Source organism: Miscanthus floridulus, chromosome 10 (genome assembly GCF_019320115.1).
Source record: "Miscanthus floridulus cultivar M001 chromosome 10, ASM1932011v1, whole genome shotgun sequence".
NCBI classification, from domain to species: domain Eukaryota; kingdom Viridiplantae; phylum Streptophyta; class Magnoliopsida; order Poales; family Poaceae; genus Miscanthus; species Miscanthus floridulus.
In genome coordinates this window covers 66,914,239-66,929,066 of record NC_089589.1, presented here as the reverse complement: position 1 = coordinate 66,929,066, position 14,828 = coordinate 66,914,239, and the positions used below count along the sequence as shown (strand labels likewise).

General features: G+C 46.2%; 1 pseudogene; it reads right to left on the bottom strand.

The window, feature by feature from the left end:
* Nucleotides 1-14,828, bottom strand: part of LOC136487202 (uncharacterized) — a 74,180-nt pseudogene that overhangs the window by 19,650 nt on the left and 39,702 nt on the right.

The window sequence follows — 14,828 nt, the reverse complement described above, 5'->3', positions numbered from 1 at the left end:
ACATCACCAATGGAGTGTCCATCAGTACTGAATGTCTTACTGATCACCTGCACAGAACACGTCTATAAACCACTGGAGTGTTCGTCACTACATCAGAGCGTCCGATTAGTTATACGCCCGAGACAGAAGAGTGTCTAGAGAACCTAGATCATAGTTTTTGTACAACGGAGTATCCATCGATATTCTAGAGTGTCCGCTGAATTATAAACTAGAAACCCAATAATAGCCAGTTTCTACTGATGATTTGTCACCCACACGGAGTATCCGATGGAGCCTGAACCCTTTGTAACCCACAACACACTACAAGCCTGATCTGATGGATGGTCTACCATAGTTGTTGGAACCTTCCGATAGGATCACCTTTTATATAGAGAGATTCTCGAGAGCATAGACTTCATATCAGAGGGTCCGATCCTAGTTTGGAGAGTCCGATGGATCCAGAGAGCCAATATCCCACTAAGTCACAGTAACCACCGGACCATCTGACATCCACACCCGATTATCCGATAGTTACCAATCAATAGATAACTAGTGTGTGACTATGCACTCACTCATGTGCCACTAAATCATAAACAACTAAGAATCATTACATAGCATGAGCATGTACTTTACACAGTTCACTCATCAAGCAGCATGCATGTATAGGTGACCCGATTCTTGAAGAACCTATTAAGGAGTAGTAGGAAGAAGCCATCGAGCCTAGCAACGATGTTCAAGGCAGGCCTCTATGCATCCCTATGCTTTACAAATGCATAATGAACTATGTTTATCTACTGCATTGCTATGTTACTATATGACTAGTGAAACAGGAAGGGAATTACCTATGTCAAGCCTTATCCATATATTGACACACCAATCAACCATACATGTCTTGTTTGCCAACCATGCTTAGTATGCTTAGATCTTAGAAGTCAAGCTAATGATGGGTTTCTCATTACTCGCGCGATGATAGGACAATAATCCACTAAGCAACAACTTGGGAAGGGATCAACACTAGTTCCACTTGGGAATGGTATGAACATTGGTCGGCAGTGGGTATGGTCATGGCAAGATGGGAATTCTTGGATGACATGGCTTGCTTACCGGTTAAGGACATTGTATCCGTGGTATTGAGTACGAACATAAAACTATATAGACCACTTGTTGCCAATGGGGGTGACCAGCCAAGTAACTAATTGTGACCATCTTATCCATGAAACTGGCAAGGGGGATGGCATCGGTCAGGAATGTCTCGAACATGGACCGGGCATTGTAGCCGAACCTTTCATCGGACATCTTGGTCGGGTCAGGGAAAGGTTGAGGCATCGAGATATCCCTTCTGTATCGATAGGTCTTATGGGCGATATCCCTTGTATCGAGTGGGGTTAACTTGTAACCCTCTGCAAAGTATAAAACATTGAAGGCAATAACTTCTACTTCTAGATACGGACTAGAGTTGGGCTCAGAGATCAGAACTCATGGAAGATCAAGTTCATGCTTGTTAATGCTTAACTTGATTACCTATGCTATGCTTAATAACTGCTATGTCATATATTACCTTTACTTTACAGCATAAATGCTATGCTTTAGGAGTTGCTACGTGTGCTCCTGGGGACCTTGTTGTTGGTTTGCTTAAATTGAGGGGTCAAGTGGTCGACACTCGATTTAGGTGGATTAATGCGGCAGTTACCCCATAGGCCTGGGGTATTAGAGCATAATTTGAGATGATCTAGAGTCTTTACAACTTTGCCTGGATTGGGGATCGTAAGCAACTAAAATTTTGCTTCACTAAACAAGAAAAGTTTTGGAATAAAATCTAACTTGAGTGCTAAGGTTGCCACTTATTATGGTTACTTAATTTTTTATATCCTAGAGCTAATCCTACCCTTGTCTACATGAGTTGAGTCTTACAAATCAATTGTTCTGACTTCCCCTATTCTATAATCGCTAGATGGAGTTGGGATGTTTGGTGATGGCCACCCATGGGGAGAACATCGAAGGTTTTCTAGCCTTGCTCAATGAGGTGATGTGGAGAGCCAACTACTCGTATCGCCCGAAGTACACAGTGTATGCCCTAGGATTTGGCCATGGAATGATCAATTACACCTGCAAGGTCCGTATATCAAGTCACCTTTGTGACCTAGGATAGGAGTTTGATAGCCTTGCTTGGGGAAAGAGCACTTCAATCGACCTGGCAATTCAAGTTGCGGCCTATCATGCCATTGCGATGTTGAGGGAAGGACTTGTTACCCTAAGCGAGCCGCTGTTCCAGCACTTCCTGGAAAGGATGGACATGAATGGAGTTTTCAAGTTCTCTATGTAGATTGAACCTAGTACTCCATGTGAGAAAAGGATGATGAAATTGGTAATGTGCCGGGCGCACATAATCCATTGTATGGAGGCTGAGCTTTGGACTCCTTGCGCAAGGTTTGTTGGCTTGCAGCGTCGAGTGGAACCATATGTGAGGATGACTACAGTGCCATATGCCATTCTCTATTATCCTCAAGGGGATGATGCCATGGTATATAAAGTGACTGAGTATCCTTACCGCTATCTAGAAGCTCAAGGAGTTAGGGTCCCTCAAAGTTTAATGCGACCCTCAAGGATATCTATGGGATTGCTAGTCAGGCATATGTCCCACATCACTAGTACACTAGAGGATTTTCTTGGAGACACCCAGTGCATCTCCTTCATCCCAAAGCCCTAGGATGTGATGGTGACCCGACGACGTACCTACTCCCGACCAATTATTTCCCAATAGACTTCCGAAGGCTGCCGTATGACTCGCCCATTCCATCAATGAACCTGTCACCTTCCGAAGACCTAAGCAGCATTTGATCTAAGTGGTGATGAGTTGTCATGAGCTTGACTCACATTATCTTCAAAACTTTTATGTGCTGTTAGCTTGTTGTAATGTTGTGAGACTTGAGAGTGCGCTTTTGTAAGAACTAAAAACAACTTGCGTGCTTCGACCGCTTGTTCCTAGTACATGTAGAGGCATATGCAAGTGCACTCATGTCATATGTCCTTGTGGTCTGTGTGTAAGCCGAGACTTGGATGGTAATCTTAAGTTGGTGTTTAATTATGGCCTATGTCACTCCTTGTCATGATACATTATGTGTGGAATATGATGATCCATTTAGGCATGTTGAAGTTTTGTTCCTCTGTGAATGCATATTCCCTATCCAACCCTTTTTGTCTCATCTTGTCTGAAACATATCTAACGATGTGTCTTGGGCAGGATGGTTGACACCCAAGGTTCCGCATCTTAGACAGTACCAACAGGGAGCGGAGGTAACTAGCACAATCCACCACCACTGCCACTGCCAGGAGGGCAAGTGCCAACAAGGGTGAATATACTTTAGAGGGATGAAGCCCATCGTCACGCAACTCAGCAAGTGATGGGAAGAATGGCGCAACTCTTGGAGAACATGCAAGCCAATCAGCATGGAGCTCAACCGCCACTGCTTCATGGGTATCATGGTTTTGGGCGAACCAACCCACCCATCTTTTCTGGAGTTAAGGACCAGATGGTAGCCAATCATTGGCTAAATACTATGGAGCAGAAGTTCACTCTTATCTAGTGTGATGATAATGAGAAGGTCCACTTTGTCGTGCACCAGCTTCAGGAAGCCGCTGGCAATTAGTGGCACGACTATCGGGCTCGTTTGCAGCCAAACGTGCAGGTCACTTAGCAACAATTCAAGGAAACATTCTATGGGTTCTTCATACTCGAGGGAGCCATGCTCATCAAGGCTGCTGAGTTTCACAACTTGGTTCAAGGAGAGATGTCGGTAGTGGAGTAGACTCATAAGTTCAATGAGCGAGCCCAATATGCTCCAAATGAGGTTGCTACCGACAAGGCTAAGAAAGTGAGGTATGAGCACAGTATTAGCTCAATGATGTAGGACAAGTTATGCACTATATCGACTCCCACTTTCAATGAGATGGTGAATGCTGCTATCAAGGCAGAGACCAAGAAGAAGGCGATGGACAAAGATAGCCACAAGAGAGGACCGTACAACACCGGCTATGGATAGGGTACATCCATTAGGTAGAAGACCGGATGAACCCCACCAAGAATTCAAGGCTATGTAACACCGCGTCCTGTGTGGATACAGCCACGTTCACCCCAGTAGTGTTAGCAGTAGGTAGCCAAGCAAATGGCCACAACAACTGAAGCATGTTTTGAGTGTGGTGGCTTTGGCCACTTGGCTCATGAATGCTCAACTAAGCAACAACCGCAAGCCGCACCTCGAGCCACAGCTCCCAAGCACATCGGCAATGTGCCCAAGAAGAATGCATAGCTACACTTTGTGACCGCAGAAGAAGCTTAAGAGGATGATGGTGTAATCATTGGTACATTACCCATGTGACATAACCGCCCTATTTATACAAGATCAAGTATGGCTGTCCCCGTTAAACACATTGACACGCGTATACTTTCACTTATATAAACACGGTAGTCCGTCGAGTGTCACGAAGGACCTCGGTAAATCAACATCATAACCAACATCGCATGATTAAGCAAATACACATCATATACACAGAGTTGTAGCTAAAATAATGTTTATAATGAGTTCACAAATAAAAATACAAGTTTGGGTTTCAAAAACAATTAGTGAAAACAATATAGCTTTCAAATGATTACAATAATATAAGTTCCAAATACATTGCTAGCATAAGTGACATCCTCTGATAAAAGCATATAGATGAGAAAGAAATATAGAGTCACTGAGCCCATCGGTGGTTAGCCACCATCTTCAGCAGGCCGAGAACTTCACCTGCAACATGGTGGGATAAACCCTGAGTACTCAAATATACTCAGCTAGACTTACCCATCATAAACCAGAAATAAAGTGACTCCAAGGATCAAGCAAGGCTTTATAGGAGGAGCTAGCTTGACAAAATTTTGCATAAAAGCTACTAGTTGAGCTATATATTTTATAATTAGGTAACCAAGTTAATTATAGCTATTCATCTCTATATTAGCAACTAACCTGTGCCAAACATGTGGAATATCATTTAGTAACATGCAATAGTAACCATAGTCGGTGTAACATTTCCATATTCATCACAACCATCAAATTCCACAAATTAATGCTACGTTGTCGCTGCTCAGTCAAGTTCTCACTATCTGGGAGAGACGGTGATTCGAATCGATTCCAACCAGCTAGGGAGATTCCTAATACAAACCTAGATATACCTGCGCCAAGGCAGTCTTAGGTCACCTTTGGTATAACTCAGGTACAGTCATGGGTCCGAGCAGTGTCGCACCCTTAGGGATAATACCAGTCTACCAGGAAGTTTTGGCCCGCACATCCTTACTTTCTCCTGTGTGCGCACTTTCACTTATCGGGTCCTGGCATGAGTTGAGCTACTCGGGTTCATGGTCGGAATGACTTATCTAGCTAACTAAGTGCTAGATATGCATTCAACATGACATGAGGACATACAACAAATCGATCCTTAACTGACATAGACAGGAATAAATAGGCAATAAGACCTCCATGCCTTGTTGCTTCTCTATCACAATTCCGCCCAGTCTTCTGGTTCACATAACACTGTCTTCTGGTTCGACTCCATCATCACATCCTTCACATGGTGCATCTAGCGTACCTAGATAAGATGCAATAATGCAAGTGCATGAATGCGAAGAATGGCAATATGGGATGCTTCACATAAAAGTATTCAAGATGGGCATAAGGTTACACCAAATATATATAAGCACTCCACGTTACTTAATTAAACATCCCACAACCTATCATGCTAGGATAGCAAGGAAGGTAGAACCAAGCATGACACAAGTTTCACAAGGTTTTAGGTATAATAACTTAACACCATCACAGGCATGAGCCACACTTAGCAACACAAAAAGCAAAGCAAGGTGAAGCAAACAATTTTAGGTACAAACATAGATTCTGAACAACATCACCTCAGTCACTTATTTTAATCATACCTAGGGTTCTAGGCATGCAAAAAGTGTGGTTTAAGACTTTATGGAAATCTAATTAAATTATCTAAAACTTTTTTGTTAACACCAAAAGCTGATTCAACAAATAACAAGGTCAAAATACATCATGAAGCAGAGCTTATACAACTAAGGACAGAAAACTGATATTAACTTTAGAAATACATAACTGGAGTTCTAGACATTCAACAAACATGATTCTTAACTTTATGGAAATCTTATTAAGTTATCTATAACACTCTCATTATAATTTTAAGATGATTCTATAGCTAACAAGGTCAAACAACACCAAGAAGGCATCTCTGTCCAGATTTGGACATAAATCTGCCATTCCACTTTGAACAGCTATAACTTGAGTTCTAGACCACCAAAACGGGTGTTCTCTAACATTTTGGAAATCTTAGGAAAAGCACTACAACTCTCCTATTATCACAAATACATGATTCCATTTTTCAATAAGTCAACCAAAGCAATCATTTAGATCTGTTCAGAGCACATGCAAAAGTTGACAGCAAACTTGTAACATCTATAACTCATAAACTAGCAGGCCTAAATTCCTAAAATTTTAGGACAAGCAAGATAAGGAAATTATATACAACTTTTGTATTCAATATATTTACAGAAAACATTATTTGATCCATGAAGTTATCATCACAACAAAAAATGCACATGCAACCATTTTAGAATGTGACAATTTGATGTTTCACTTGTTTTGCTAACAAAGAGCATGCACACATGAGCCATTCAAGAACTTCCACCACCACTAACATACTTAGCAACACTTTATTGAACCCAAATCACTCAAAGCATCACCAAATACAATTACAAGGTTTATCTACAATTATGCTTTTATTAATCCTTTTTCCTAATAAACATATATATAATTTTAGTGATATATGAGAACAACTAGTTTGGGGCTAAGACTTTTATGAGTGGTAGATATTATCAAAACATGGCCACTGCACAAATTTCACATGCTCGGGTTTTATAATTTAATTGCTATGAAAAAGACAAATATTAATTATTAATAAATATGTGAGAACAAGATAAATCTAAAGATCATTATTTTCTATAAACATATAGCCATATTAGGGTTTCTTAGGCCATAATATCACCATACAAGGGCAAAGGAACCACATTTCACAGTTTTGCACATATAAACTATTTATAAGCCATTTATCAAGCATTAAACTAGTTAAATCAATAACTCAAACATTCTACATCAAATGACCATGAAATTTTTACCCCGGCACACACATAGTATTAGTAGCCTACCATAAAAATTTCATAGCAATTATGGCACCACAACTTGAGATATGAGAATAACAAACAAAATATGCTAAAATTGCCTATTTAACCAGATTAAATCAAAAAATTATAAAAACAATACACAACTAGCATGTTTAATATTTTTATTAGCTATATAATGTAATCACAAGATTAACACAACTAGAATTACCATTTTTGGACTTCTATAACTCAAGATATGCCTCTGTCTAATTGAAAACCATTTTTAAAAGCTATTTACGAGAATAAATAAAAACAACAGAAACTTTCTACTAACACATATTATATTATGACTCTAATGCATAGATATACTCTCAAGGATTCCAAAAAGTCTTCATTTGATATTTTATGATTTTTCTACGATTTATTATGATTTTCCAAAGTTTCAACCATAAAAGAAAAAAAACTTGCACCGAGGACCCGAAACTTTCTTCAAATGCCGATTCCAGCGGACAGGTCCTTCTAGGCACTATTCAACTAAGTCATAGACTTTGCAGTTAGGTCCTTCCCTTTCGTTGATTTCTTGCGCGAGGTCCTTGTCGTGATTTGGAGCAGGGGACGCGCGGGAGCTCACCAATGTCGGTCGAAGGAGGCTCGTCAGCGGCGGTGGAGTGGTGGTAGAGCACCAGGGGGTCCGTGCGCATCCGTGGAGGGGCTCGACGAGGTAGGGGCTTGCTCATGGTGGCCCAGCCATGAGCGCCAGCTGCTTGCGGCTGCGGCGGCCGTCGGCAGGCCATCTCCGATGAACTCCTGCTTGGCCAAGGTGCGCTAGTCGGAGAGGAGGAATGGCCGGCTACAGACACATTGGAGCCCCGCCTCGGCATGGCTCCTACAGCATGCGACCCACGATGGCCCAGCCTTGTTGGTGCTTGACCATGCACGACCACAGTTCATGCCCGTGCGGCTGCGGCCGACAACTAGCCGCTGGAGCAGGCGGTCGGTGAGGCAGGTGTAGAGGAACACAAGGATGGCTAGTCGGAGATGGCAGGGAGAAGCGACGGTAGGGCTCTGCTCGCCGACTATGGCAACCATGGAGACCGCGCCCGCAAGCAGTAGCAGCATGATAGGGAGAGCACAAGGGAGGGTGAGAGCGAGTGGAAGAGGCAGGGAGTGAGCCTAGGCTTCTCCCCATCGACAAAGGTCCACAGGGGCATGCGGCAGTGGAGGTGGGGAGCAGAGCCGTGCATGGCTGCATGCACAGGGCATGCGTCGCCCTTTGGAGCAATTGCCTGAGCACATGGCAGGCAACGGTGTGGGCAAGGTGGGAGCCGAATTGGGCTAGCTACATGCCAATTTGGACCTTGGGCCCAAAAGCAAAGTTGCAGCCCACTTGATGATCTACAAAACACATTAAGGGTGCTTGGCCATTAGAGGTCTCCATTAGCAGCTACTTAAGCTCCAAGTTGACAGTGTCAATGACTTAACGAAGGTTAAGCCTTGCTCTGCTTGAGCTAGAATTATTTGGTCAAAACAAGGACAAATTTGATCCAACTTTTTGTATCTCCTCCAAGATGTAAACTCCAACTTTTATTTTGGGATCAAGTCATGTTGCTTAACGAAAACATGAGAACGCGACATGCCAACTATCCTTGCCACTAATCTTAGACTTATAATATTTTCCGGGGCTAAAAATAGCAGTTGATTCAAACTTGAGACAACTGTTTGAGCCACTTAGGAGTTGAAATAGGTCTTGGTCCAAAAATAAAGTTTGTTGTACTCTCGTGAAACTTGAACTTTTATTAAATGTCAAACTTCATATCTAGTACAAAAACCATTGCTTCATCTTGGTCAAAGCAGCACCTCGTTAAACCCTGGAATTAGGGTTTTCGACCAATTGAGGCATTTTCTTGACATTTACTCAACACGAACCCTTCATGACTTTTGTTGTAGAGTTCAATTAGAGTCATTTGGGAAAGGTAGCAAGGTTTGGTAGACATCCCATGTTTCCATTTGCTAAATGAAGCAATTTAAGCAAAAATGTAACTTGTCATTTCATGTGACTTTTTGGCTCCAAACTTCATGAAACTTTTCCACTGGTCAAGATGGATGCATGCTGATGTAACATTCATGAAATAAGCATGTTTAACATTACTCATGCCTAATCTTAACTAGGATCCACATGTAAGCAAAGTGTATTGTCCAAGTTCAAGTTGGGGCTCCTTTTCCTAGATTTGATCTCAACACCTTTATCACCACTTACTAGTTTGAACTAGAGCTCTTGATTACCGCTTAACTTGTCATGTTGGAGCTCAAGCCCACTGCTTAACTAGTGATAAACACCTAAGGTGTTACAACCCATCAACTCCATTTCAGCTTGACTATTGTTTGATTCGGATGCATCTCAGTCATTCATTCATGATGGTTTTGCCCAGGATAATAAGTTTCCAACTATGGAGTTTGGGAGGGGATTTCGGATTATTGCACCTGGAATCATGCACAAGTCCAACCAAATAGTTAAACGAGCTTGGATTGAGATAGGATGTTTGGAGTTCCTAGCCAACCTAATTATTTTCAAGCTAGGGAATGATGTAGATGTTATTTTGGGAATGAAGTGGATGGTTAAACATGAGTGTGTCATTCGATGTGTACCTAGATCCGTAGAGATCCACCACCATTCAAGAAAGTTAGCTACCCTTTATGCTTCTCCGAGCCAATAGGTTGCTCTGAAAAGTTTGAGAACCAAAACCAATGTGTCGAAAGGTGTTGAGCTAGTACCAGTCATGTGTGAGTTTCCCGATGTGTTTTCGAAAGAATTAACAGGAATGCCACCAAAAAAAGATGTAGAGTTCCTCATCCAATTAGAACATGGAACCGCTCTAGTGTCTAAACCTCCATACAAAATGGCACCCCCTGAGTTGGAAGAGATGAAGAAACAATTGACGAGTTTGTTGGAGAAGGGTTACATTAGACCTAGTTCTTCTCCATTGGGATGTCTAGCCTTGTTTGTGTCCAAGAAGGACCATAGTCTAAGGATGGTGTAGACTGCTGGCCACTCAACGTGAGGACCATTAAGAACAAGTACCCACTTCTGAGAATTAATATTTTGTTTGACCAACTCAATGGAGCCAAATTCTTCTCCAAGATCGATTTGAGGTTTGGGTACTGACGAGATCCTAACATACAGGTATGTTAAGCCTTGGGTCTAATGGTTCCCGAATGAAGAAGACCCCCCAACCGACCCCTTCAAGATTGTTAGGGGGCTCAAGGGCTATGCCCATCGAGCACGCTCGCGCGTGCCCTCTGGCAAAGAGACTTGGTCGAGCCTGAGGCCCGAGGGCTTCCCCTAGCCCTAGGCTCCCGATCTACGACATGACCGAGCCCGGTCCTAGGCTCCTTCCTAGCTAATAATACCAACCAAGGCCTAGGCACAAGAAGACAAGCCTAGGCTACCGATGCTCGGAGGCTCCCTGGCGCCACTCCCTAGGCATGCCCCTGCCAACAGCTCCTTCGACAGGGTCACATCCGAGGTGTGACACAAGAAGACAAAGCTTCCCATGGCCTCTAGGGGCTCAAGGGCTTTTGGGCACATGCGTAAACCCCTAGAGCCAACCTCCTTCGCCACCAAGAAGACTCCAGAAGGTCTCACCTAGGGGAGGCCAGTCCAAGCTGACACCGCCTGACATGCAGAGTGTCAAAACAGAATAGCCAGACGACGCTCGTGCTTCTTTGGCTCCAAGACTCATTGACGGTCCATGACGCACTGCTGCAAGCCGCTCCTGGACTCCGGTGCACGTAGACCATAGACTAGAATTCCTAAACCACCTTGTACATGACCTATCTCATTATATACGTGATAAGGTCGGACCTAGAGGGGGAGGAGGCAAGTTTGATCACTAGACACTCCATTCCATTCCATCTTCCTCCGCTCTGCACCAAGAGCAGGGCAACCTAGAGAGGGGCACCGAGAGCCTCTCCTCCACCGCATCCCCCTGTCTCCTTCCTCTCTGACAAGAGGGAGACTACACTAGCGGTGAGGCAACCTTAGGATTAGCACTGAGCTAACCCCCTACCAAACTTCTCTTCCTCTACACTCTGTTGTAACCCCCTAGATTTTGGGTACTCTTGAGTATAAGGATCATCAGCTACTGCGCGTAAGGATCGAATTGGCCCAAACCAAGATGAACCATTGTGTCTTCTCTATGTGATTCTTGTGTTCCTGAGTCCACCTAAGCCACCGGAGACCCTGTACTCTGACACCGACTCGAACAACAAGCTTGTCGTGGTTTTGATCTCGCGACAGCTGGCGCGCCAGGTAGGGGGCAGCGTCAAGTGCAATTCTAGCTCTATGGTGGCTGAAGCCACTCGCCTTATCGCCGGAGCAAGTGGCACCACCCTAGATGGCGGTGTCCTCTTCCTCAGCGAGTTCTCCGTCGTGGCTGGCGCCTTCGCTCTGGGCTAGGTCCTCAAGTTTGGGTGCCTAGCCAACATCACGGACTAGTACAGCGAGCTTCGTCCACTCCACGGGGCTACATCAGTGGGCAACGAGCCCCCGGCATCGCCCCCTCTACTAGGACTCATGGGAGCAGATCTCGAGGTTCTAGCCTGTCAGATCTAGCATGGCCTGGGCCCGAGCCCCACCATGTTGGATTACCACCAGATGTTCTACATGATGGCCAACGTCCACCACTAGATCGCCACCGGTGAGGTGCTCCTGCCGCCTAATCACTTCTAGTACTACCTCCTAGACCTGCCTTCTGGGTACAAAACGCGATGGTGTCCTTCTAGTTAGAGCTAGAGCACCTCATCCATCATGAGGTGCCACAGAGCATCATCCTCTCTGGCATAGCAGGGACGGATGTCCCCTCGCTCCCTGCCTTCCTCGAGGTCCTCTTAGGGGATGGACCAGAGTATGACTCCGATGACATCAACTGCGATGCCCCACCAAGCATGTGCTACCACATCGACGGGTGATGATCTTGCTAAGGAGGCGCCTAGGCTCACACCGCCGGACCAGAGTCCCCATAGCCGTGCAGCCTACCTTTAGGAGACCACTTGCATGCTCGGCAAGTGGACATGGAGGATGCCAAGGCAGAGCTTGAGCGCCATAGGCAGGACTTTGCATGGCAACAAGCCCCGCACCCTCTCGAGGACGACGATGACGCCCGCACGGGGGCTCTGAGCGGCCTCTGCTTCCCTCGTGCGGCGTACAACATGGTGGCCGCCCCTTGATGCCTAGAAGACATGTTTGACACACCGGACCCAAAGACCAACAAGTGGCTAAACAAGGTGAAGCGGCTCCTTCATGTCACCCTCAAGTAGTAGGCCGAGAGTTCAGCCTCTCGGCATCGCTCCATGCTCTCCCGGCCATCCTAGACGATGGCCACCGCCAACAGATGGTCCTCTGATGCCCACACCCATAGGCGGTGGGGAGCAGCGGTGACCCCTTCGGCAACAGCTCTGACCGGTTGCGGACCCGGGGCACCAAGCCTCGGCAATAGCGAAGGCGTGACCTTTATCCTCGGTGTCCCCCCATGCGGTACCGGATCAGTGATGACCATGACATTCGTGACACCATCAAGGCCAGACGCCATGCTCAGGCACAGTCCTATACCCCTAAGCGACGGGGCAGGGTCCGTCCTTAATCACTTCGGCCCCCTAGCGTTTGGGGCAGCAATCTAGGCAGCCCCCTACCCTAGGCATTATCAGCCACCGACGCATATCTCCAAGTTCGATGGTGGGACCAACCCGGAACATTGGTTGGAGGACTACCACCTCGCCATGAAGGCTACGGGGTCAAACAATGACTTCGCCGTCCAATACCTTCCCCTACTTCTGTGAAGCTCGATGAGAGCTTGGCTCGAGTAGTTAAGGCTGACAGCATCCACTACTGTGGTGATCTCTCTGTGGTCTTCATCGGCCACTTCTAGGGTACCTACACCCACCCGGGGAACTCCTGGGATCATCACAACTACAAGTAGAGGGCCGACGAGACCCCCTAGGAGTACATTCAGCGCTTCTCCAAGAAGCACAACAAGCTCCCAAACATCACCGACACCGACATGATCAACACCTTCATCTATGGCCTGACTAGTGAGGCGCTCATCCATGCGCTCGGCCACAAGACCCCATGCACGACACGGGAGCACTTGGACGTCACCACCCAATATGCCACTAGCAATGAGGTCGTCGAGGCCAACTTCAGCGGTAAAGCCAAGGCCACCGGCCACCTTAGTGGTGGTGATGGCACCGACGATCCTGCCTCGTACCAGCAATGCCACGATAGGCGGAACAAGGACCGAAAGCGTCGTAGGGAGGAGATGGTCACCGTGGCAAACCACGTTGCCAAACCTCAGCCCCACGGCACGCTACACATTCGGAACACTTTGAGAAGGTGCTCGAGTCCCCCTGCCCGTTTCATGGGGGCAAGCGAAGCATCTTCTCAAGGACTACGCCACCATGAAGGGTTACATCCGTAGCACCCTCAGTCAATGGGGCAAGGCCTAGAAGCCTGCCCTGATGGCTAGTGACCTAGTGGATGGCGCCCAGGAGGAAGACAACACATTCCCTGAGGCCAAGTGTTGCCTCATGATCTTCAGGGGCTCCTAGGCATATGAATCCTACCGGCAGCGCCGCATCACCGAGCAGGAGGTGAACACTATTAACACCCTCGCCACCCCGACACGGCTCCGGTGGTCCCAGACGACCATCATCTTCGACCAAGAAGATCATCTCGAGCGCGTCCCCTATCCAGGACGCTAGCCGCTCATGGTTGGCCCAATCGTGGGCACCACACGCCTCATCAAAGTGCATATCGACGGGGGCAGCGGCGTCAACGTACTCTATGCCAGCACCCTCGACAAGATAGGCATCCCTCGGAGTAGCCTACGCCCAAGCAAGGCGCCGTTCTATGGGATTGTGCCAGGGAAGGAAGCCATGCCCCTCGGGCGCATCTGGCTCAACGTCACCTTCAGCCAGCCGGACAACTTCCGTAAGGAGCCGTTGACCTTCAAGGTCACTAACAGCTGAGAAATCGAGTAATTAAAAAATCAGTACATTCACTGCAAGGTGAAGTGTACACACTTAGTCCCCGAGCCTGCTAGAAGATGAGGAATAAATCTTGTAGCAAGGTCAAAGAAAAACCCTTGAAATTATGCCCCTAGTATGTAGAAACATTTGTGTTTAGCAAACATCCTGTAACAGTCATCGAATCTTCTTGAAGAAATTAGCGCATGAATTAATAGGACAGAATGAAGGACCTAAGCCACCTGTTGTTATCTTTCTGTCGAAGGAAAACACGGTGGGCCATTAGATGGCCAAAACTATGGAGAAGTCAGAACGACAAACAATAATTGTGAGCAGACATGTGCACGTGGCGCATCAATTGTGGGAGCGAGCGCACGTGATGCGACACGGTTTTCCAAAAACCCTAGAGATGAAGGGGCGGGCGTGAACCGTTATAAAGCCCCCCCGCCCGTGGTGCACTCCACTTCATGTGAGCAGTTGCACACTCTACCTCCCATCGTCTTCCTTGAGCAGCCTCTGTCAACCTGCCGCCACCATTTCTTTGTCTTCTCACACCACCACCTGCACCCGAGCCTGAGTGCCCAAGCCCATTGTGAGAGCTAAGCAAGCACAGCGAGTTCCTAGATCC